Here is a 21,767-nt window from a genome sequence, read left to right on the forward strand (position 1 = left end):
CACTGTTCCTCTTCCGGAGGGGCGGGGTGCACAGTCACCCAGCAGGACCCACCTCCCGGTCACAACCTTTGGAGGACTCACCTCTCGGTCCCCACCTCTGGAGGTGCCGGCTCAGAACCCTTCCCTCATCACCCACCCAAGTTCAGGACCTCATCCCTCAGACGCACCCTTCGGGATGACAATCACATAGGCTTCAAGGTGATGTTCTCTCTCTGCCAGCAGGTAGAAGGAGGGCCATTGCTACTGAGGGGAGCTTTAATGAAACTGGAGAGCCCATTGCCTGTGGCCCTTACTTGAGGCTTCTTTGGGGCCCCGGAGCCATTCAATGGGAGCAGGGCTGTCCCAGTGAGGCCAAGGCCAGGCCTAGGTCCTGGTGAATCCAAGGCCTGGGTGATTCCCATGGGGAGGCGTGGCATGGCTGCTTCTGCAGTCCCTCCAGTGGACCACAGTGAGGGCAGAGACACGGAGGGTGGGCAGGGACAGAGACGAAGCTCCCTCAGGTCCACATACTGGCAGGAACAGGACCCCAGGTCAAGTGCAGGGACGGACTAGTGAAAAGGGCCCCTGTCCCCATTGCCTCTTTTCCATGAGAAGAGGGTCTCCTCTTTCTGCCAGGACTGACCTAGCCCCCACTCCAGGATTTCGGGTGGTGGGGGTGAGGGGGCAGTAGAAAATGCCAACATGGGTCCCCTTGCTTAAATATTATTGAGAGTTTCCCCGAGAACATTGAATTTCATGGGGAGCCCTTCTGAGCGCAGGGTCCTATTGCACTGCAGACGTCCCCGCCCCATCCCTCAGGAAACTGGCTCTGTCCGCACCCCTCCCCTAAAGGCAGGCTTCAGGTAGGTTTCTGCGTTGTTGCTCAGTGCTGCCATTCCTGCCCCCCTGGCTGCTGGTCCCTGCTTGGCCAAATGGACCCTCTGTGATTCTGTGCCAATAGGAATCCCCTTCACTTTAGGTTCCCAGGTGCATGGCTGAGGTTTGAGGGTGGGGGTGAAGGATGCCTGGGGTCCCAGCCCTGCTGTGATGAATGATGCCTGACATTTCTGCACCCTCCACCTGGGAAACGCCCCAGACCCTGTTGTGCACACAGTAGGCACCTGCCTTTGCACGGATGAATGTGGGGCTCACGACAGCTACAGGTGTGAGCTTGAGCACTGTGTGCAGAGGGCACTTGAGATAAGGCAGCTCATCTGGAAAGGGGGAGAAAGCACCCATCAGAGACAGGGTGTTGCAGGGGAGGGGGGGTCCCCCAGGCCTGCAGGTTGACAGCACTCTCCTCTGTCCACAGCCCTTCCTCATGGTCGGCCTCCCCTGGGGCCCACTCCCCCAGAGCTACAGGGTGGCCAGCGAGGAAGAGAGCAGAGGGGAGGCAGGAGGGCCCTGGGGAATGCAGTCAGACTGTGCGTCCCCCGGGATGGTCAGGCTAGGCCCCTGGAGATGGCCTACCTCCTCACTCACAGGTCTCCAACCCCCTCCCACTTCCCACCCCACCCCTGGCCCCAGTTCTTCCACAGGCTCCTGGCCACAGAGGCCCACAGTGCATCTCCCGAAGGGGTTCCTGAGGCTTTACTGCACACCGACCCTGCGATGAGGTGTGTGGGTACCTGGGCAGCCTGCACAGCTTTTCCCCCTCCCAGGTCTGCGCCCTCTGACTCCTCTCACTCTTTGATGGACAAGCATTATTCCCTTGTTTCCAGTTATCGACTATGATGCATATAGTTCTCTCAATATCCACTTATAATTTCGTGCATGGGCCTAGGTTGTATTTACCAGACAGCCCTGACGTGAGCGGATGATCGGGCCCATTGCACGGATGAGGAATGCGAGAGGCTCTCAGAGCAATGATTAGATGACCCAGGTTACAACCTCCTGCATCCATGGGCAAAGGCAAGGTGCCAGCAGTTTGTTCACCAAGCTGGGAATGAGGCTAGGGGTTGAACTTTTAGGTCGATTTCTCAAGTAAATCCCTATATTGGGTTTGGATTCCCCGGGGTTCCCAAGTCCATAAATCTGCTGGCTCATCCCCTGCAGAGAGTGAGTCTCCTCAAACCCCAGAGGGTTTGGGGAAAGTAATATGCCCCGCTCCTGGCAGTAGAGGGGGTCCTGTGTGTCTAAATGTTGTTTAACTCTACTTTAGAGCATTCGTGCGACTTGCCCCTAGCATGCAGAGACACATGCCACTGCCAATCTTGCAGACAGCTTGAAAGTCTGGCGAGGGGGCACGTTAGTTAAAGATGTTTGCTCTGGGACGATCCTCACTGCTGGCTTAGGGTTAAGCACTTCTCGGTCAGCTGAGTCATTTGTCTGCCCTCCATCTTCTAATACTTTATTAGTATGGTCTCCTCAACCATCCTTTTGGTCCCTGTGGGGAGAGGCCTCTAACACAAAGGATCTAGCCAGGAGTGAGGGAGGAGGAAGAGAGGGAAGGAAAAAGAATGAGAACGACCACGTGATAGTTGTCTTAGCACAATACTCTCCAGGTCCCTCCATGCTGTCTCAAAGGGTAAGCACTCCTTATTTTTTTTTTTTTACAGCTGCATAATGCTCCATGGTGTCAATGCACCACAGCTATGTTATCCACTCATCCACTGATGGGCACTTGGGCTGTTTCCAGATCTTGGCTATTGTACATTGTGCTGCTATGAACGTAGGGGTGCTTGTATTCTTTCTGATGGGTGTTTCTGTCCTCTTAGGATATATTCCTAGATGTGGAATCGCTGGGTCAAATGACAGTTCCATGTTTAATTCTTTTGAGGAAACTCCATACTGCTTTCCATAATGGCTGCACCAGTCTGCATTCCCACCAGCACGGTATGGGGGTTCCCTATTCTCCACAACCTGGCCATCACCGGTTGATTTGTTGACGGTGGCCACTCTGACAGATGTGAGGTGGTACCACATTGTCCTTTTAATTTGCATCTCTCTGCTGATCAGTGACTTTGAGAATTTTTTCAGATGCCTCCTGGCATCAGTAGGTCCACGTTGGAGAAGTGTCTATTTAGGTCCTTTGCCCATTTTAGTTGGATCGTTTGTCTTCCTATTTTTGCGTTTTGTGAATTCCTTACATATTTTGGAAATTAAGCCCTGATCAGGTAATCATTGGCAAATATGTTCTCCCATACATTTTGTTGGTTGTTTCTTCTGCTGTGCAGAAGCTTTTTATTTTGAGGTAGTTCCATTTGTTTCTCTTCTCCTTAGATTCCCTTGCCCTAGGAGATGTATTGGCAAACATGTTGCTTTGGAAGATGTCTGAGATTTTGCTGCCTGGGGATTCTTATAGGATTTTTTTTGGTTTAGGACTTACATTCAAATCTTTCATCCATTTTGAGTTTATTCTTGTGTACCGTCTACAATCTTGTGTACTCATCGTGGTCTAGTTTCCTTTTTTTTTTTTTTACATCTATCTGTTCAATTTCCCAATCACTCATATGTGGAATCTAACGAACAAAGTAAACTGATGAACAAAATAGATCCAGAGACATAGAATCATGGAACCGACTGAGGAATTGCAGAGGGAAGGTGGGAGTGGGTGGGTGGGGAAAGGTGAACTGGGGCACTTATATGCATATAGGCATAGCCCATGGACACAGACAATATTGTGATGAAGGCCTGGGTGGGGCTGGTGCAGGGTCAATGGGGGAACATAGGGGGAATTCTATAACCCTTTCAACAATAGAGATAAATGCTGAAAAAGGGAATGAGGAAGACAATGGATGAAGGCCATGATAATGGTGCCCCTGAGAGTCTTGGTAGCAGGAACAAGGGTCCCTGACAGGAGCAGATGACTCCTCACCCCGTTGTGGTCTACTGTTCAGTCAGATGCCAAGGCGTGGGCACCCACTGGGACGCCATGTTCACACCTTGGTCAGTGGAGGACAGGACACCATGGGTGATAGTCACATCATGCTGCGAACATGGAAGAGGCTGGTTGCCTTCCATGGAAAAGGGAAAACAGTTACCTAAAGAGGCGACAAAAACATGCCGGATGGCAGAAAACCAAATGCCAATGACATCCCCTTCAGTGAGCTCAGTATGGAAATTAGTTCCCTTATTGTACACACTCATGGCTCCTTGTCATTTAATTTCACATCACTTATCGCAATTTGCAATGAAAGAGTGATGTCTGAAATTAATTTTGTGATTGCACGGACCAACGAGGCTGCATGTTCAATATGCATGGCTCATATGAGGACAGTCATAATCGAATGAATTAATTCTCAGCCACTCCGTTAATAAACAGGCTAGGGGCTGGGAGGGGGATGAGAGGAAGAACAAAGTAGGAAGGAAAAGAGGGCAGAATGATGGAGGGCCATAATGAAAAAAATAAGGAGGTCCCTCAGGCTTTTGTTAGAGCACGGGTGAACCTGCAGGTTACCGTGCTAAGCAAAATAAGCCCATCAGAGAAAGACAATGGCACCTGGCCTCACTACATGAGGAATGTAATGCGCAAAATAAGCTGATGAACAAAATAGAGCCAGGGACATGGATACATGCAATAGTCTGACAGTTGTCAGAGGGGAGGGGCGAGCCCTGGATGGCAGCAGGTGGAGAGCTTAGCCAAAGAACATACATGCATAACCCATAGACACAGACAACAGTGTGGTGATGAGCAGAGGGAGGGGGCAGGGGCTGGGACGAGGTGGGCAAAGGAGGGTGGGGGTAATTGGGGACATCTGCAATAGTGTCAAAATGAATGAATAAATGAATGAAAACTAAGGAGGGAGCGGAGACATGAGGGACAGGGAAAAACAGAGGGAGGCAAAACTGAGAGACAATGCAGTAGTAGTGAGGGAGGCGGGGAAGGAAAATGGAAAGATGACACAGTGATGGTATATGTTGACGTGGTCATAGTGCAGCGTGACCCCACAAGAATTCAATGGGCCAAACAGCATGGTGCAGAGAATGAAGCCTGTGTGTGTGTGTGTGTGTGTGTACACACGCACCTTCCTGCTTCGTGTGTAATTATAATCACAAGGATCAACGTACCTGAGGACATTATGCTTTCTTTCAATGGGAGTGTTTTGCGCAAATCTATTCTCCCAGGGGCCTTTATCTCAGAACCACCTCTGCTTTGCTCCCACGCTCTAATGCATCACTTAGCTTCAGTTTCCATGGTAACCAAGGCATCTATTTCCTGTCTTGTCTAGGAGCTAGGGATGAGACACACAGAAAAGGAGAGAAATGTGTGTGCTCTGTCTTCCTCTGAGGCACACAAGCCCGTATTCAGGGACTTGAAAAGCACATTCCACTTAGCTCCCCCTTACCCTGCGCCCACTGCCTGGTGGAGGAGGATAGAAATTGCAGAGCAGCTCAACACAAACCTAGAATTGCTACACCTTTACAACGCACATACATGGTGGGTCGGGAGACTAAGGTTGCTTGTCGCCTAGCCCCCTTCCGACCAACAATTTGTTTTACCTCAAACCATGCCCGGGGAATTCTCTCCTAACCCTGAAAATGAGAAAGTCCTCTCTAGTGATCGGCTTCATCGTAGGCATTTCTTTTTTCTTGACAGTGGGGGTCAATCCATGCCTCCCCCCCCTCTGAACATGCAAACACACACAGACACCGTAAGCCAAAACCAGTACATTTTCCACATTTTAAGCTGGTCAGTCTAGATGAACCGCCCCTTTGTAGTCTGGCCCTCATGGACTTCAAGCCTCCTTCCCTCATCCTCTGGCCATTGCTGCTTTGCCCATTCCGCAGTCTCAATTCGGCCATCCACGAGGATGTAGGTATCAGCGTGTCTGTAAAGGGACTGTGAAGCGAGGGGCAGCTGGGTCATCAGTTTAACAGAACCAGCATCTCCAGTTGACCTAGTATTTACTCTCACTCTTTAACACCTAACCCTTGCCAATTACCATTCTTTCTCCTGGATCTTCACATTCTCTTGCTCTGGTGGTGATCCCACCAGCAGGCGTCATGCTCCACTACCCTCCATTTTAAACTAATACCTTCCCTGCCAACAGTGTTCCATATACCTGCTGCCCTTCACAGCAAAACTTTCATGATAACTTGTCTAAACGGGTTGTCTCCTCTTCTTGACCTCCCCCTCCAATAAGTCCGGCATTCCCTTCTGTCCTCTAAAGGGCCTGTGTTCCTAGTTCTCCTATGACTTGCATGGTGTCAAATCAAAATAGCTTTCCTCTGCCCCTGCTTTAACTTTTTAGCAGCATGGAACATGCTGCCTATTTCCTCTTTCTGACAATCTTCCTGAGTTCCCCAAACCACCCTCGTCTGGTTTTCTGCCGCCCTGTGTGTATTTTATTCTTTGACTCATTTTCTAGGCTCCTCTTCCTTTCAACTTCTCCACAGTTTGACACGTTCTAGGAAATGGCTTTGGTCTCTCTTTTCCTTCTCTTGTGTATCGTCCCTCGTACAAATATTTTAAAAATCAACTTGTATAGAGTACATATTTATAGCTGTGTGTATGCGAATCATGCCTCAACAAAGGAGCCTACACACACACACACACACACACACACACACACACACACACACACATGTGTTTTTCCCTTTGTGACTGGAGAGAACAGCGACACCTGCCTATCTCTGTGTGAATCTGTGTGTTTGGTTAAGAACAACAGAAAATACTGAAGATGACTCGACCCCAAAAAGTCTTATTGAGCATGTCAGGTGGCACTGATGGTCACTAAGGGAGATGGAGCACCAGGATTGGAATGCAAGCGGGACCTACTCGAGTCTGAGAGTTGGAACCAATTACGAAGGCCCGAGGAATAGCCCAGTTTTGAGATTCTTGTTTGCCACATTGTTAATCTGGCCGGGAGGTTGCTTTTGAGGATGTCTGCCTTGTATCCTTTCCTAGTAGAAGCCCTTGAATTTCTTATTAAATAATATAAAGATAATTCCCTAAGTTTTATACTGCCATATATGCATGCATATATGGATGTAAACTTAGCAAATTGCTATGACCATTTTTAGATGTCATTGAAATTCTTTTTCTTTTTATAAAAACCTTATTGAGATATAATTCATATACTGTAGAAGTCGCCCTTAAAGTACGCCCTTAAGTGCCATGGTTGATAGAGCTTTGCAACTATCCTCATAATGGAATCAAAGAACATTTTATGTATCAAAAAGAAACCCAGTCTATATTAAAGTACTTTTAATCCCCCTCCTTCCTCCATGCCCTAGGAACCTCTCCTTTATTTTCTGTATTTCTGATTTTGCATGTAGTGAATGTTTCATATAAATGGTTTTGACTGCTTCCTTCGCTGAGCAGAATGTTTTCTCGATTAATCATTGTTGTCCATTGTATCAATCCTTGGTTTCTATGGCTGTCAAATAACATTTTATCAGTTGTATATATCATATTCTGTTTATCCATTCATCAGTTGATGGGCATTGGGATTGTTTCCCCTTTTAGGTTATTGTGAGTGAGGTGTTATGCTCACCATTGTACATATTTTGATTCACATATGCTTTCAGTTTGTTGTACTAGATATCTGGGAGTGGAAGTGTTGAGTGGTAAAGTAACCCTATGTTCAACTCTTTGGGGGACTTCCAAACTCTCTTTCAAGTTACCCTACCGTCTTACATTTCCATCAGAGATGTAGAAAGATTCCAGCTTCTTCACATCCTTGCCAACAGGTGCTACTGTCCATGGCCTGGTGTTTTAGCCAACTTAGTTATTGGGTGTGACGTGGCATTTCCATGTCGTTTTGATTTGCATTTTCCTAATGACCTAAGAACTTGAACAACTTTTCTTGTGCTTCTGGGCCATTTGTATATCTTCTTTTGAGAATTGTTTATTAAAACTCTTTGCCCATTTTCATTGGGATATTTGTCTCTTCATTACTCAGCAGTGTGTGTTTTTTAATCCTAACACAAGGATTTTCTTATTGATTGTGGAGATAGGGGAAGGGAGGGAGGGAGAGAGAGGGAGAGAGAGAGAGAGAGAGAGAGAGAGAGAGAGAGAGAGAGAGAGAGCCCTCGATTTGAGAGGAAACATGGATCAATTGTCTTCCATAAGTGCCCTATTGGGGATTGAACCTGCAACCTAGGTATGTGCCCTGACCAGGAATCAAACTCACAACCTTTTGGAATACAGGGACCATGCTCAACCAACTGAGCCACTCGGCCAGAGCAAGCCAGCTGGTGTTTAAATATATCTGTAGATCTTTTTCTGAAATATCACCATTTTAACAATATAAAGAATTTCAGCCAATAAATAAGTGATGCCACTCCATTTATCTAGGTCTTCTTTCATTTCCTTCAACAACGTTTTGTAGTTTTTGGTATACAAGTTTCCCACTTCTTTTGCTAACATTAGTCCTAAATATTTTATTACCATGGATGCTAATATAAATAAAAGCTATTTTCTTAATTTCTTTTTAGATACTTCACTGCTAGTGTATAGAAATGCAATTGTAATGCTATGTTGATCTTATATCTTGCAACCTTGCTAAACTGGACCATAACTTCTGTTAGTGTTTTCTTTTTTGGCTTTCTTCGTCATTTCTAGACCCAAGATTATATAAACTGTGAAAGTGATAGTTTTATTCCTTTCTAGTTTGGAGATGTTTAACTGTCTTGTCTAGAAGCTCCAGTACAATGTTGAATAGAATTGGTGGGAACAGACATTGCTGTCTTTTTTTCTCATCTCAGGGCAAGAGTGGCCGGTCTTCCATACTTAAGACTTATGGAATGAGTTTGTGGTAGATTTATCTTATGGAGTTGAGAATGTCCCATTCTTTTCCTGTTTTCTTCATTATTTTTATCAGGGAATGGTTGTGGATTTGTCAAATGCTTTTTCTGGGTATACTGAAATTACAATGTTTTCCTTTTATTCTAGCAATATGGTATGTTACATAGACTGATCTTGGTGTGTTGAGTCAAACTTACATTCCTGGAATGAGTCTCACATGCTTTTTGTGTAAATCCTTTTGAGTGTGTTGCTGGATTCAGTATGAGTGTAATTTGTGGGAGACTTTTGTGCTGATACTCATAAGGAATATTGGTCTTCGTTTTGTTAGTTCTAGTGCTACTTTGTCTGATTTTGACATGAGGTTAAATCCAGGCTTATGAAAGTGGTTGAGAAGTGTCCCTCCTTTTTTTTTATTTCTTTGGAGGATCTTGTGACGCTTTGATGTCAGTTCTTTGAGTGTCTGATATAACTCACCAGTTATCCCTCTGCTCCGAGGCCTTCCCTTGGGAGAATGTACTGGCTAGTAATTCAAGCTCTTTACATCTTATGACTCTATTCAGATTTTCTGTTTCTCCTTGAGATAGTCTGAGTAGTTTCTGTCTTTCTGGGGATTTGTCCACTTTATCTAGGTTATCTATTCTGTTGAAGTGTTCTTGTTCATATTATTCCTCCCTATCTTTTTACGAGACATTCCCAAGGAAGTCAGAAGCCCTCGGTCAGTTTTGTAAGGCTTTGGTGGAGTTTATTATTTCTCAAAGCTGTGGGAATAAGATTGCTGGAGGAAAGAACAGAATTTGCAAAGATTCAGGAGCAATTATCTGGCAAATACTTTCTGAGAAGTTGATGTTCTCCAAATACTGTGCAAGTCTCTGGGACTATAGAGGAAATTACCATGGCCTCTACCGGGGTCACTGGTGAATCCATGTACCCTGCACTGGAAAGGAAAACCAGTTCTCATAGCTTTAAAATGACATGACTCATGGGGATGCTTGGGAATAGGCCATCTTGTCACCCAGTCAGTTCCCCACAGGAGAAGTCAGTATCTTGGCCTAGTCACCATTATTCCCAGCCTTGTAGGTCTAGCGATAGATTTTGTTCATCTATCCAGAAGGCATTGGACTACAGAGGGCTCACTCACATTGATAAAATCTACCCAAATTACACCCAGATGGCACGTAAAACGGTCAGTGGTACATCTGGGTCGAGGCTTGATAATTTTGCATGTATTTAATCATTTTTAAACAAATCATACATTTTGCTTCACTTCAATTGTTTTTTTCTGGTCACTGTCCATTTTTGATAAGCGGCGAGGGCTTTGCAATATGGTAGTGTTGATCAAGTTTTATTTTAAAATATACCTCTTGAGGCCCACTGCATGGGAGAACATATTTGCAAATGGCATCACTGATAAAGGTTTAATCTCCAACATCTACAGGCAGCTTATACAACTTAATAAAAGGAAGATAAATGATCCAATAAAAAAAATGGGCAACGGACCTAAATAGAATCTTTTCAAAAGAAGACAGAAGGAAGGCCAAGAGACACATGAAAACATGCTCAACGTCACTAATTATCCGAGAGATGCAAATCAAAACAACAAAGCGGTACCATCTCACACCTATCAGAATGGCTATCATCAACAAATCAACAAACGACAAGTGTTGGCGAGGATGCGGAGAAAAAGGCACCCTCGTGCACTGCTGGTGGGAATACAGACTAGTGCAGCCACTGTGGAGAACAGTATGGAGTTTGCTCAAAAAACTAAAAATGGAACTCCCATTTGACCCAGTAATCCCACTCCTAGGAATATATCCTAAGAAACTGGGAACACCAATAAGAAAGGATATATGCACCCCTATGTTCATAGCAGCACAATTTACAATAGCTAAGGTTTGGAAACAGCCTAAATGCCCATCAGCAGATGACTGGATCAGAAAACTATGGTACATCTACACAATGGAATATTATGCTGCCATAAAAAAGAAGGAATTCTTACCATTTGCAGCAACCTGGATGGAATTGGAGAACATTATGTTAAGTGAAATAAGCCAGTCAATGAAAGAAAAATACCACATGATCTCACTCATTTATGGATAATAAAGAACATTATAAACTAGAACAAAAAGATAGATACAGAGGCAGTAAAGCATCATACAGTCTGTCAAATTACAGCAGGAAGGTTAGGGAGAGGTGGGGAAGATAAGAGATCAATCAAAGGACTTGTATGCATGCATATAAGCATAACCAATGGACGCAAAACTCTGGGGTGTGAGGGCATATATGGGAGTGGGGTGGGGGGGGGCAATGGTAAGATATGTACACATATAATACCTTAATAAAAAAATTGGAAAAAAATATACCTGTTGATGTAGAGTGATTTAATTTAAAGGAAAATATTAGGGCTTATATGTGAAATAATGAGATAAATAAATTCAAGTTTTTAGGAAGGATATAGCACATGCACGTGAAATATTTGTGTCGCTTGGTCGCATTTAGTATTGCAATAGTATTTGTTGTGATCAACTATGGCAAAAAGAGTAAAGCCGGGAAACAGATTACTGAAGTCTAGGAAACAGGGACACGGTCACTGAGAGTCAGAGTACTGGAGACAGACCTGGGTCCAAATCCTAGGTTACCCACTTTCTGGCCATGGGACCTTAAGATAATTGCTTTTGCGTTTTCAACTATAGATGTTTCCTCTGTGAAACTCTAGTGACAAAATGAACCAGCTGGTTGGGACAAATGAGAGTGTCTATAAAAAGCGCTTACCAAAATCCCTGGCCCATAGTAAGTGATCAATAAATGTTAGTTATGATCATCGTTATTGTTTATGTTAAGAGTGGCCATCACTTCTCTGATCAGTGCTTCTTCCTTCATTATACAGTAGCCGAGGTCTCAGGACAACCCTTGTATGGACAGGTTGCTATTCAGGTGAGATGGGAGATGGTCACAGGGTGGTGAGTCTGATCGAGCCCTGCCTTGATTCCCTTCCATTTCTTGTAAGGCCTGTTGAAGGAGGCCATGAGCCTTATCAATTTCTCTTGAGGGATTGTGGTGTGCATAGTACACTCTCCATAGTGTCCCCCTGAAAGGACAAAACTCTGCAAGAGATGTTGAATTTAGATACTTCATAAAAGTCCTTGACTTTTTAAGCCTCATTAGTATGGCATTGTAGGTACTGTCGAGTCACAGTGTGCTGTCAGGCAGAGCACATTTTGCTGGGAATGAAGGTGATGTGTGTCAAGATGAATGAATTGGATGTACTCTCTGTTTGTTTCTGACACTTCAGCTGGCTAGCTGGTGTGGCCCCGCCTTGTCCTCTCTGCGTTGGGGGGCTGTTTCCACATAACAAAGACCCAGAAAATAGGGATTCTAAGTCCACACATGGAGGGATGCATGGCCCACACTGCCAGCCTGTGCCAAGCCTTGGCAACCATTTGAGGCCAATCTTCCTCATGCCAGAAAGCCTAAAAGTCCCCCCATCAGGCAAGAGTCTGAATTCACCGTCTACATTCTAGGCTCACTGGGACAAAATGTGGAAGCTGACAGACAACACAGTGGGAGGAGTTGGGTCCAAAAACCACAGGTCCATGTCATCTGTCTCTCTCTCAATCTCTCTGTCTATCAATCAATCTATCTATCTATCCATCTATCATCAATCTGTCTCTCTCTTCCCTCTCTATCATTGCATTAAAAACTAAACATCTCATGTAAACTATATTTTAATCTATTATCACTTCATTTAATACCCTGACAATTAAAATCCTGTTGTTAAAACTTCTAACTGTTAAAAATAGTAACAGATGGTTCGGCATTAAAAAATGAATGCTAATACCAGTGTAATGGGGGGAAATGCTCGGGGTTCAAATCCTGGCTCCACATGTAACTCTGTAACCTTGAGCAAGCTAGTACACAAACCTCATAGATTCACAGGAATTAATGGCGATGGTTGTGTTGGTGCAGGTGGGGGAGAGGGGAGACTTGGCCCGTTTTTCTTTGATTTTTATGCTAATTTCAACAGTTTCCACGTCTTGAGGTTAGTCTGTATTCAGTGCGATTTTTGTTGATTCTGGTTCGCTGTTTTCTGCTTCTTCGTGGTTCTAGAAATTTTTATGCGTCATGCAGAACTTTGTGAATGGTACATTGCTTGAAGTTTGGACTGTGTCGTAGACCATCAATGTTGTTCTATGTCTTTCCGGCAGCTAGTTAGGTTGCTGTTGGGTCCTTTTGGGCCTGTCAGGCTTGCTTTCATTCTTTGTCAGGGTGGGTATGAATCAGTTTTGAAGGTTGTTCTAGGCCAGAGTATTTGGTTCCTAATGCTTGACCTCTCTGTCACATGAACTGAATGCTCACAATGTTTAACAAGGTCTCTGCACTCAGCCCCACAGCAGCTGCTCAGACATAGGCTTCTTGGAGTCTTGCCCTCAGGCTAGCAAAGGATCAGCTCCTTCCTCTCCATATAAGACCTGTACATTTCAAGAGCTTCAGCAGCTGCAAAACCCAATCTCCCCCACTTGTTCAGGCGCCTGCCTGTTCTTTGTGTGTGCTCCACCTCCTTGTGCCACCATCTGGTACATGCCCCCAGGCAGCAAGTGGTGGCAAACATTGGATTCATTCATCTCGTGGACTTCCTCATCTCAAGGATCACAACTCTGCACTCCCCGTAGTCCCACCAGGCCAGTCTCCTAACGAATTGTGTAGTTTTCCAGTTCTTTACCCTGTCAATGCATGCCAGAGACCAGCTACTTTGTGATAGACCAGCTGGTATCAATACTTTCCCAAATCTCAGTCGCCATTCTATTGAGAGGCAGGAATTGAATGTCCAGCTGCACCTGAACCTCTTCTTCTTGCTTTGTGCAGAACACTGATTGATTCAGAAGCAAGGCTAGATCTAAAGATTCTGTGTCACCCCCTCCCAGGACAAGATGATGTGATCTCTGGTGTGGGGTAATCAATCTTTGAGGTCATAGAGTGGGATTGTGTTTAAGGGAGGGCCCTCAATGGGGCTTCGTTGTCATATAGGCAATCTTCTAATGTAAGAGTCAGCGGCACCACCTCTCTTTTCAGCTGTTCTCCGGGCAGGGGATGGCTGGCTGACTCGCTGAATTTATAGTGAAAATGCAGAGGTGTGCGAGGACATAAGGAAGGACAAGTCTGTTACTATTGGAAAATGTTGCTCTGCTGAAGTTAGCCATTTCCCTGTGTAGCTTGTCTAATCCATAATCTGGAACCAAGCACTTACCCTCTCCCTGACCAGTGATGGCCTAATGAGTATTGACCTCAAAAGGCCTACTTAACGTTGATAAGAATCTGGGTTTGCACCAAAATCCACTGACCTTGGCAAGTGGCAAAGTTGGGCCGTTCCTCTAGAATTACATGGGCTGGAGTTTGAGGAGGCTATATAGAAGTTCCAGCCATGAGCTGATGGCCAACCTGGATTACACAGGCTACAGAACTGTAACAATCTCACTTGGTTGACTTGGGGCTCGGATTCTTCATCTTGACTTTGTAAATAGCTTTAAATATATGTCAATTCTCTTTTCTTCCAAAAGAGTGCACAAAGACAACTAAGACAGCAGCATTGTTTGGGGAATGCTGTTAAAAATATGCCCCTTCTAGGAGCTGAGAAAGTATTGTCGATCATCCAGGAGGCAGGGGGCATGGAGAGGAAAGGGATGGGGAAACAGACTCGACCTTTACCCGTGTCACACATTGTTCTACAGGGACCTGCCATCGTCTGCCTGACGAAATCTCTGTACCTTGACGAAATCTTTGTACCCCAACACCTTTCCCAGGCAACTGAGGAGTCCCCAAGCAAACATGAAAGATTGAAAAGGCAACATCAATCCCACAGGACCAGGGGGAATTCTCATTAGAACTGAAGAAGCAGACCAGGGACCTTCAGCTTGGGAAGTTCTCTATAAGTTCCCCACTGACTGGAATGTATCCAGTTTCCCCAACATGGAGCACTTAGAGGCCAGACATAACGTTTCTGAAATCAGGAAAGTAGGAAAAAGCCTGGTGCTCAGCCCAGGCCCTGCCCTGAGCCACACCTCTGCATCAAAGGGCTTCCTTTCCTTTCTGACTCCAGGATAGGGGCATTGCCTCTCACAGGCGCCAGGACCAACAATCACAGAACACTGACAAACAGAGACAAGCCATTGCCAAACTGTACTGGCTGCAAGGATGCCAGAGTAGTGCCCCCAAAGTTAAGACATAGCCCAGGACCTTTGAAGCAGTGACTTAGAAAAGGACAGAGTTCTTTGGTGCTCCGGGTGCCTGCTAAAGACGGGGAGGGAACTTCAGGGGACTGAGGTAAGAGATGGGCCTGCTCAGGTAGTTTGGTATGAGCACAGAAATTCTTTCAACATCACATGCCAAAGAGTGTGTACTTTATCCTGCAGGTGATGGCGGAAAGAATTTTAGCGGGGTGTGTGTTTAGAAAACTCCTAATGCCAGCACTGTGGGAAACAGTATGGAGTGGCCCAGGCCTCCTCCATGCTGTAATGGGCAGCATGAACTGTTGCATTTGTCATTGATAAAAAGTTTCTCTTGTGAATTCTTTGAATATTTCACAAAGAAGCACCCATTGTCCTTTCTGGGACACTGGAATGCTATCTAATCCTCTCTTAGCAAAATGCTCATCCTGGTGTTTAGATTTGGTACATTAAATTAAATCTACCAAATAATGATGTTATATACAGGAGTCATGAAAACAGTATTCTCCTCTGGCACATAAATATTGTCAACTATGACTATTACACATCAAGGTTAATTTTTAAAAGGTGCGATATGTTGTTAATGTTTCTCAAGGTATTTTGGGTTACAATTCTCTGTGAGAGAATGCTTCAACACAGGTGGGTATGGAGTCTCTTAGCCGAGAGTATTAGTATTCGGATGAACTCTATGCAAAACTGTTTCCTGTGCTGAAACCACTTAACCACATCTATCTGAGCTCTGCCATGATTGTTTCCGTTCCCCTTTCCTGAGCATGTATGAAGCAGCAGTTTGTGCATGACGATTTCCCTAGGACTCGTTTTGAGTGATGGCACCATGTGATGTGGTTGTGATCTCAGCAGTGGATTTATTTGGAGACACGGGGGAATGCAACTTTATGAGAGTCTGTGGGAACAGAGGTTGTTTTCCAACAGTGGAGCAAAAGCTGTGGAGCAGGCACTTTAGGGTGGATTATAGAGCCTATAGAATAGCCCCCACCTGCTCCTGTGGAGGCATATTTGGAAACTGACCGCTAAGGAGAAAGTTATGCTATTTAATTCTGCATGTCGTGACAATTGACATGGGCCTGCGAGTGTGAGTGTTTGTATAAAGGAAATCACATATCTTGGTCACCGGGAGTGATCCTGTAGGATAGCTGGGCTCCCTGTAAGGAAGGAGAACATTTTAAGTATACAGCTTAGTGATAGTGAAAGGTATTTCTAAAAGGACAGTGTAATCTACTTTGTCTTTTTCAAGGCAAGTTGTACAATGTGAGAGAAATAATTAATTATCTCTGGGTGTAGTGAAGGAAAAGAAATAGTTAGATATGTGGGAATAGCTACTGAAGATTACCTAAAATGTCTAATTTTCTGGGAGAGATACCAGAATCCCGTGAGTCAACCATGGGATGTGTTGCCAGTTTGGGCAGCCTTAAAGTCAAGGTTAATATTCTGAGAGAGAAGGTGAGGCATGCATGAGGACAACCTGCTTACTGTGAAACCAGTTTAAGAAGGCAATCACTGGGAGCATTTTTGGTCACAGGACTAATAGGACACTTATAGAGCTCTGGTGCATGCGTATTTCCATCAGCAACCATGGTGACTATTATGGAGACTTGAGAAACCAAGATGGCGGCATAGGTAAACACCTGAACTGCTGCCTCCCACAACAATTTCTACTACAACTAAAAGATAAAATGGACATCATCCAGAACCACAGGAAGGATGGCTGAGTGGAAATTCTACAACTAGAAGGAAATAGAAAAGCACACTGAGACTCAGAGGAGCTGCAGAAGGCAGAGGTATGGAGGTTCATGCACAAAAAGTGCTGGCAACTGAGTACGTGGCTGGCTTTCTAAATCGGGAGGGAGACACAAACTCCCGACTCCTCTGACCTCCAATTCCAGGCGAGACTCTGGGAACCCAGACTCATACAGGGAGAAACTGGACTGTCTGGCAGCATGTGAAACTTGAGAGCAGCTTCCCCTCAGAGGTGCTTGCAGCGATTTCCACGAGACAGTGAGACCCAGGGGCCTCTTAGGGAAGGGCTTATGGGAAGCGATGGCTTTTTGCTCCGCCCTGAGATCCCGTCCAACAAAGCCATTGCTGTTTTCTCTGCCCTGAGACTCAGCCCATCCAAGTTGAGCACAGAGGCTTTTGCATATGAATGGCCTGGTCCCTTGAATTCTAAACTTACCTAACAAACTGCAGTTGAGTCAGTGAGACCCAGAACATCCAAAAAAAAGGCCCAAGGCCCCACAGCAGCTTGCCTTGCTTCACAGCTTGGCCTCATCTGGGCACCTCCAAAACCCAAACAAAGAAGAGGAATCTGCAGATCTCTCCATAGCTCCTGCTGGGTGGCCTTAGGCAGAGGCTAAATTAGCACCTCCTTGGAGATCCAAGAGCCAGTGTACCCAGGGGTCAGAGTAGGACCATCCAGATTACAAATCCTCAGATCCATAAGGGACACACTCAGGGGGCATACTCAGTGAGCACCAAAGCCACACTGAAGCAAGTCTTGCCTCATAAGGGTGTCTCCAGCATAGAAGTTCTCCCATCATAGACACAGCTGATCCTTACAGCCAATTGTCCTGGAGGTCAATTCCTCCCAGTGATACCAAAAACAATCAAGGCTTAACTACAACAAGACTGTGTGCACACAGCCCACAAAGGGGTGCACCAAGAGTGTCCACCTCAGGTAACTGGGGAGGCTGAGCCACTGGGCCCTATAGGACACCTAGCACACAGAGCCACTCTATCAACTCAGGGAAGCAGCCAAAATGTGGAAACAAAGAAATAGGTCCCAAATGAAAGAAATGGAGGAAAGCAAATGACTGAATATAGAGTTCAAAACCACGGTTATAAGGTTTTTAAAGAATTTTCTAGAAAAGGCTGATAAATTTAGTGAGACCCTAGAGGATATGAAAAAGGACCAAGTAGAAATTAAGCATATACTGACTGAAATAAAAAATAATATACAGAGATCCAACAGCAGACTAGAAGATCACAAGAATCAAGTCAAAGATTTGAAATACAAAGAAGCAAAAAACACCCAACCAGAAAAGAAAAAGGAATCCAAAAATATGAAGATAGTGTAAGGAGCCTCTGGGACAACTGCAAGCGTACCAACATCCGAATTATGGGTGTGCCAGAAGGAGAGAGAGAGCAAGATACTGAAAACCTATTTGAAGAAATAATGACAGAAAATTCCCCCACCTGGTGAAAGAAATAGACTTACAAGTCCAGGAAGCGCACAGAACCCCAAACAAAAGGAATCCAAAGAGGACCACACCAAGACACATCATAATTAAAATGCCAAGAGCAAAAGACAAAGAGATAATATTAAAAGCAGCAAGAGTAAAACAGTTAGTTACCTACAAGGGAGCACCCATACGATTGTCAGCTGATTTCTCAACAGAAACTATGCAGGCCAGTCGGGAGTGGCAAGAAATATTCAAAGTGATGAATAGCAAGAACCTACAACCAAGATTACTCTACCCAGCAAAGCTATCATTCAGAATTGAAGGTCAGATAAAGAGCTTCACAGATAAGAAAAGCTAAAGGAGTTCATCACTGTCAAACCAGTATTATATGGAATGCTGAAAGGTATTCTTTAAGAAGAGGAAGACGAAGAAAAAGGTAAAGATAAAAACAATGAACAACAAATACATATCTATCAACAAGTCAATCTAAAAATCAAGTGAATAAAAAATCTGATGAACAGAATAAACTGGTGAATATAATAGAATCAGGGGCATAGAAAGGGAGTGGACTGACAACTCTCAGGGGGAAAGGGTGTGTGTGGTGCACGAAGAGACTGGACAAAAATCGTACACCTATGGATGAGGCCAGTGGGGGGGGGTAAGGGCAGATAGTGGGGTGGGAATTGGGTGGAGGGGATCTATGGGGGGGGGGCGGGAAAGAGGAACAATTGTAATAATCTGAACAATAAAGATTTATTTTTAAAAAAGAAGGCCAACACTGGCTTCAGGGTACCTGATGTTGGTGCATGAGCCCCTGATGGAAAAAAACAGGTGTGGGGGAACCACTGAAATTCAGGGGACTCCAATAGCAAGTGCTCCTATGAACAAACATTTAGCTTAGTCTTGCATGAGTTGAGTCCACCAATATGCCCACAAACACCAACTGGTGACCTCTGGATGAGACCATGGCTATTCCAGAGGGCATGCCTATGTGAATGGATACATGTGACATTTCAAGGTGGGTTAGGGCATTTGGATATGTGTGCTCACCATCTGTGTCCATTAGTTATGCTTATATGCATGCACACAAGTCCTTTGGTTGATCTCCTACTCCATCACCCCCACCTTCCCACATAGGTTGGACAGTCTGTTCAATGCTTCTATGACTCTGGTTCTATTTTTGTTCATCAGTTTATGTTGCTCATTACATTCCACAAATGAATGAGATCATGTGATACTTATCTTTCTCTGACTGGCTTATTTCACTTAGCATAATGCTCTCCAGTTCCATCCATGCTGTTGCAAATGGTAAGAATTCATTCTTTTTTACTGTAGCATAGTATTCCATTGTGTAGATGTACAACTGGTTTTTAACCCACTCTTCTGCTGATGGGCACTTAGGCTGTTTCCAAATCTTAGCTATTGTAAGTTGTGCTGCGATGAACATAGGGGTGCACATATCCTTTCTAATTGGTGTTTCCAGTTTCTTGGGGTATATTCCTAGAAGTGGGATCACTGGGTCAAATGGTAGTTCCATTTTTAATTGTTTGAGGAATCTCCATACTGTTTTCCACAGTGGCTGCACCAGTCTGCATTCCCAACAGCAGTGCAGGAGGGTTCCTTTTTCTCCGCATCCTCACCAGCACTTGTCCTTTGTTGATCTGTTGATGATAGCCATTCTGACAGGTGTGAGGTGATATCTTATTGTCGTTTTAATTTGCATCTCTCTGAAGATTAGTGACTTTGAGTATGTTTTTATATATCTCTTTGCCTTCTGTATGAGCTCTTTGGGAAAGTATCTATTTAGGTCCCTTGCCCATTTTTTAATTGAATTGTTTATCTTCCTTTTCTTAAGATGTATGAGTTCCCTGTCAATGTTGGAGTTTAAACCTTATTGGACATAACATTGGCAAATATGTTCTCCCATGCAGTGGGCTTTCTTGTTGTTTACTTGAAGCTTTTTATTTTGATGTAGTCCCATTTGTTTATTTCTCTTTAGTTTCCCTTGCCTTAGGAGCTGTATCAGTAAAGATATGCTACTACATATGTCTGCTATTTTGCTGCCGATGGTTTCTTCTAAGATTTTTATGGTTTCCCACCTTACGTTTAAGTCCTTTATCCTTTTGAGTTTATTTTTGTGTATGGTGTAAGTTGGTGGTCTAGTTTCATTTTTTTGCATGCATCTGTCCAATTTTCCCAACACCATTTATTGAAGAGACTGTCTTGACTCCATTGTATGCTCTTGCCTCCTTTGTCAAATATTAATTGAGCATAATGTCATGGGTCTTCTTCTGGGTTCTCTGTACTATTCTATTGGTCTATATCTCTGTTCTTGTGCCAGTACCAGGCAGTTTTGAGGACAGTGGCTTTGTAATATAGCTTGATATCTGGTATTGTGATCCATTCAACTTTGTTATTCTTTCTCAAGATTGCTGCAGCTATTTGGGGTCTTTTTTATTCCAGAAGAATTTTTGGAGAGTTTGTTCTAGGTCTTTGAAGTGTGTTGGTATTTTAATGGGTTGCATTGAATCTATAGAGTGCTCTGGGTAGTATGGACATTTTAATGATGTTCATTCTACCAATCCATTCTTTCATTTGTTTATGTCTTCCTCTATCTCTTTTTTCAGGGTCCTCATTTAGTGTTTTAATCATAAATGGATACTGTGTCTTTTTTAATGCTTTTTAAAATGATTACATGATTTTATCTTTTATTTTGTTAATATGGTATATCACATTGATTGATTTGCATATGTTGAATCACACTTGTGACTTGGAGAAAACCCCACTTGATCATGATGTATTATGTGTGTGTATTTTATTTGATAGTATTTTGTTTAGAATTTTTGTATCTATATTCATCAGAGATATTGGTCTGTAGTGTGTGTGTGTGTGTTGTCCTTGCCAGGTTTTGGTATCAGGATAATGTTGGCCTCATACTAGTAAAATAATTAGGAAGTATTGGTTCTTGAAATTTTTGAAACTGTTTGAGAAGGGTAGGTATTAAATCTTTTTTAATTGTTTGGTAAAATTCTCTAGTGAATCCATCTGGTAGTGGACTTTTACTTTTTGTGAAGTTTTTAGTGACAATATCAATTTAACTTACTGTTGTTTGGTCTATTTACAAGTAGATTTTCTAGTTCATCAAGATTCAGTTAAAGAAGGTTATATATTTCTAAGAATGTGTCCATTTCTTCTAGGTTATTGAATTTGGTCATATATAGCCTTTCATAGTATTGTTCTTTAGATCTTTGTAGTTCTATGGTATCTATTGTAACTTCTCTTTTATTTCTGATTTGTTAGATTCTTTTATCTTTTTCTTTAGTGAGTCTAGCCAGAGTTTTGTCAATTTCATTAATCTTCTCAAAGAACCAACTGTATTCTTTTCTCTGGCTGCCTTGATGATTTGTACTTTGCAGTTTATTTCTGAGAGATATAATATAACTAGAGGCCCGGTGCACGAAATTCGTGCACTAGGGAGGGTGTCCCTCAGCCCAGCTTGCACCCTCTCTAATATGGGACCCCTCGGGGGATGTCCAACTTCAGGATTAGGCCCAATCCTGTGGAATCGGGCCTAAACCTGCAGTTGGACATCCCTCTCACAATCTGGGACCGCTGGCTCCTAACTGCTCACCTACCTGCCTGATTGCCCCCTAACTGCTCCCTTGCTGGCCTGATTGC

This window comes from Eptesicus fuscus, chromosome 1 (assembly GCF_027574615.1).
Source record: "Eptesicus fuscus isolate TK198812 chromosome 1, DD_ASM_mEF_20220401, whole genome shotgun sequence".
In the NCBI taxonomy this organism is placed as follows: Eukaryota; Metazoa; Chordata; class Mammalia; order Chiroptera; family Vespertilionidae; genus Eptesicus; species Eptesicus fuscus.